Source organism: Ambystoma mexicanum, chromosome 9 (assembly GCF_040938575.1).
Source record: "Ambystoma mexicanum isolate Mex_15411 chromosome 9, UKY_AmexF1_1, whole genome shotgun sequence".
Classification (NCBI taxonomy): Eukaryota; Metazoa; Chordata; class Amphibia; order Caudata; family Ambystomatidae; genus Ambystoma; species Ambystoma mexicanum.
The window spans coordinates 1556089658-1556094397 of NC_090931.1; positions in this window are offsets into that span (position 1 = coordinate 1556089658).

Here is a 4740-nt window from a genome sequence, read left to right on the forward strand (position 1 = left end):
GCGTTCTACCAGCCTTATAACCCTCCCCGTATCTACGTGCTCGTATAGGGGCTGCCACATATCGGACCTCCCTTATGGCCAATTTATCAAATTCCTGAAGGTGTCTGTGTATGTCAGCTAGCAGTTCCTTATCTTGCGTGCTTGTGTATGTTTCCTCCAATGCATCTAGTTTGCTTTCAATAGATGATAACTCAGTTCTCAAAGCCTTCAGCATGCCCGTAGACTTGGACATCAGCACACCCCTTATTCAGACCTTGAAGGTCTCCCACACTGTTGAGTATTTGTCAACCGATCCAACATTATTAGACAGAAACTCAGCAATTTTACCGTGGAGTGTTTCTACCATCCCAGGGTCTCCCAGCATAGCACCAGGCATTCTCCATCTCCTGGCCGGACCCGGGACATTCCGGAAAACTAGTTCCAACAGCACTGGGGAATGATCTGACAATGTACGGGGCAGGATTTCACAACCCCTCACTAGAGCTGCCATAGACGTGGAGACAAACCAATAATCAATTCTAGACTCCGAGTCGTGCACAGAGGAATAAAACGTGTATCTCCTGCTGCCAGGATGAGTTTCCCGCCATGCATCTACTAATAGAAGTTGTGACAGAATATGTCTCAGATTTAGTACTGTCTTGCTCGGGGCTCTAACAATTTTCAAGGATCTGTCAAGAACTGGGTCCAGGGCTACATTGAAGTCTCCCTCCCAAAGAACATTAGACACATCTAGTGACACGATTATCTGATATATATCAATGTAAAAAGAAGGGTCGTCGATGTTGGGACCGTATGTGTTAACCAGGAGTAGATGTTGGCCAGCAACCTCCCCCCATACCATAACATATCTACCCAGATGATCAACCCTATGACCACCCACCTTGAACCCCATGCCTGGATGAATAAGGGTGATTACCCCTCTAGATTGGGATGAATAGTTTGTGTGAAAACTTAGGGGACCCCACTTGGGCAGTATGTGAGCGTTACTCGTTCCCACTGCATGGGTTTCTTGCAGCATTAGGATTTGGGGATTGTGCCTGGCAATATAATTGCCGATTTTCTTAACTTTCACGTGATTGTTTAATCCCTGTACATTCCACGTCAACAGTTTGACCTTCAACCCATCACCGGGACTCTGAGATTGAATATGTGATGTCACATTTAACAGGTTTACAGTATTCGTGCAATTTGATCGGCGCCAGTCTTAATGTAACCACGATTTTACTTTTCAAACAACAAGTTACCTCCATCAACTTACCACCTGAACATAGCGTAGTAGAGTGGCAACAATCCCCAACTTCTTTCCACCGTAAGTCAATTATGGAGCTGGAATCCCCAGTCCCCTCCCCCTGTCCCATCCCCCTGTCCCATCCCTCCACCCACATCCTCACCCCCAACTTGACGATGTGTCCAACCAAACTCATGGAATATTCCAAGGGTAGCCATGTTGCTTCACATGGCCGCCAATTGGGTCCAGCAACTCCACTTGACCAATTGCCTGGTGCCGCTTAATTTTTAATTTATCTTGACTACAGCCTAGGGATGGTTAAACTCTTTTGTGTTTCTCAGTCTGCAGGTCTGGGCCTATTATTTTGTGCCGGTCTGCACCCTCTAGGAGGAAGGAGTATGGAGGTTTCAATGTATTGCGTAGCTTCAGCTGGAGACTCAAAAAAATGCGCTTATCCTGCATGTTGAATCCTCATCTTGGCCAGGAACATCAAAGCATATGGGATTTGGCGTTCTCCCAGGAGCCTCTTGACTGGCTCATAGGATTTTCTGCTTGCCTGGAACCCCGCCGAGAAGTCTGGATAGATGTGTATGCGACTTCCCTCATATTGGAGAGTTTCCGCCTCTCTTGCCTTACGTAGGATTGTGTCTCTGTCTGTGTAATTAAGGAGTCGTGAAATTATAGTGCACGGTGGTGCGCCTGGTTTAGGTGCTGGTGCCAGTGTGCGATATGCTCGCTCGACCAAATATTGTTCGGAGAATGTCTCCGGCCCGAACAGGGATCTGAGCAGTTCCTCGAGTTGTTTTTCCATCTGACCTTTGCCAAAGGATTCCGATACACCCACCACATGGATGTTGTTTCTCCTCGAGCGCGACTCAAGGTCCTCGCATTTGTTCTGCAGTTTCACCATATTTTCCTTGATTTGGGTGATGTCTCGGCTGTGGTGCGCAATACTGTCTTCATTAGTGCTTATCCTGTTTTCAGTTTCTATTACACGCGCACTTTCTTTCTCCACTCTAGCCTTTAAAGAACTGATGGTGGACACTATGTCATCCAGCTTCATGTTGACTGCGCGAAATCCGTTCTGCACGATTGTAGTTAAGTTGTCCACATTATCACCAGACTCTATATTAATGGGCTCGTTAGCATCAGTGTGGATGTCTGCCACCGTTGTCTGATTCTGGCTGCCCGTGTAGGCGTCCATTGGGCCTTTTTCTTTGTTTCCCGGAGTCTTGGCACCTTTCCCCGACTTGTGTGGTTCCCTCATAGTGCTGTCGAGCTGTTTAACTGCATCAATACAATATATTACTTGCTGCACCTCTATTTGCCGTTCACTCTTGTTCCTTATGTCATGTCACAGCCCTGGGGCAGGATCAGGTTTAAGGGTGAGAGGCGTTAAATGTGTTCACTTCTTGGTGTACCACTTGCCAGTACTTGGTATCCGCGAGTGGACTGTGTCCCCCCACGTATTGCACTTTAGGATTGCCATGTTCGTGGTACTTTATAGTTCCGTGTTATTCAGGGGGCTTTTAGCCGTTCCGGTCTGCCAGTTGGATTTTATAGGCTTAGAGCAGCACCACCGACTAGTCCCCTGGGGCAGGGTGTATATCAGTGTTTTGTCCAGATCGGAGGACTAGCACTGCCAGTGTGTGCCCTTGGGGGTCTTGTGCCGCATATTGTAGTGAGCTCGGCGTTCTGCCCCCACCGCTGGTGTGTGGTCTTTTTTGCTCGGGGCCCACAGCGGCCCACACAGTGCTGCCCCAGGAGGAGGGTCGCTCCTAGTATTTGGAGACCTTGGGGGACTGCTCCCCGGAGCAGGGATGCGCCCCAGGCACCCCGGATCAATGCATGCTCTACCGGGTCTTGCTGGCCTTGTAGCGTCGGCAAATTCTATATGTCGGATCAATGGAAGCTGTCTTCGGGTCGGCGCCCGTCGCCCCTTCTCTGATAATTATGTGTCTCTGTGGCCCCCCCTACGCCGTATCACCATGCCTCCTTACTTGGCGTCCAGGCATATGTCGTTGCCTCTGAGTCTCAGCGTGGTTTCGTGTCGCGGACTCTCCGCCTGTTTCGCTTCATCGTACGCAGCAGGATCTGTGGGGGGACTTCTGGAGCTTGGCTGGGGCCATAATCGGATGTGTGCCGGGTCACCTCACTTCTCCTTCCCTTCCCCGGCTGACTTCACAGGTGGTCACGTAGCACTGGGCAGAATGTTGGGCCGGGTTGCAGTCTCAGGCCCCTCCCATCTGGGGCCTCGCTCGCGGCCACGCCCTCGGCGCTCGAGTAGCACACCTCGGTGCTCAATGTCACATCGAATTTGCCGCGTGTGTCGGCTGACCTTTGTGCTACTGTATCTCCAGCGTTTCAAGTCTAAGGACCACAGGAGTTCACCCGACCCACCACGGGTAGATGGGCTGTCTGTACACACAGTTTGGGCTCATCAGGCAGTTCTGAAACAGGTGTTCTGGCGCAGGATTTCTCAGTGGAGCGGGAGCTCTGCAATCAGTCAGCCATTTTTGTCGTGCGCAACAGCGCCCCCCTTTGGTGAAAATTTTAATGGTGTCTTTTTTTTCTATATGCTGAGGGGTAAAGCGCTCTGTGCATGGAATGGCGTTTTATTGATCCTGTTTTATTGTTTTACTGATTCTGTTTTATTGATTATGGCTCTCCTATTCATCCGATTTGTTATGGTTAAGGATGAAGGTAATCTGTACTCTTGTGTTTTGTATTTTGTATTTTGTATTCTGTATTTAGGTCTTGGGTTTGCGTGTGAATTAGTTCTGTTTTTAATTTTATTTTATGCACATTGTTAAAAAATGGAAATATTTTTATTGAAATGATTGTTTTTTTTATATGTATATGACCAATATGGATATGACTAATATTTGAAAAGTTGTGTATCAACTAAATCAAATTAAATACATAATAATAAAAAAAGTAATACCCAGTGAGACCTAAGACGGCTCTCACTTGGGTTTGAGTAGTAGGGGTGGCCCAGTTTTGTACAGCTTGTACTTTGGTAGGCAATGGCCTTATTTCACCTCCTCCTACCTCATGTCCAAGGTAGACCACTGTCCAATTTGACATTTACTTGCCTTTATGGTCAGATGGGCCTGTTCCAGAGCCTGCAATACATAGCCTAGGTGTTCAATTTGTTCTTTCCATGTAGGGCTGAACACTGCAATGTCATGCAAGTATGCCATGCAGAAGTCCTCCATCCCATTCAGAACTTGATGGACCATCCTCTGAAATGTAGCAGGTGCATTCTTTAGTCCAAAAGGCATTACCTTGAATTGGTAGAGACCAGCGGGGGTGGAAAATGCAGTTTTCTCTTTGGCATGGTCTGTCAGGGCTATTTGCCAATAGCCTGACGTTAGGTCAAATGTGCTGAGGTACTTTGCTGCACCAAGTTTGTCCACCAGCTCATCTGTCCTAGGCAACGGATGGGCATCAGTCTTGGTGACTGCATTTAGAGCTCTATAGTCCACGCAGAATCTCAACTCCTTGGATCC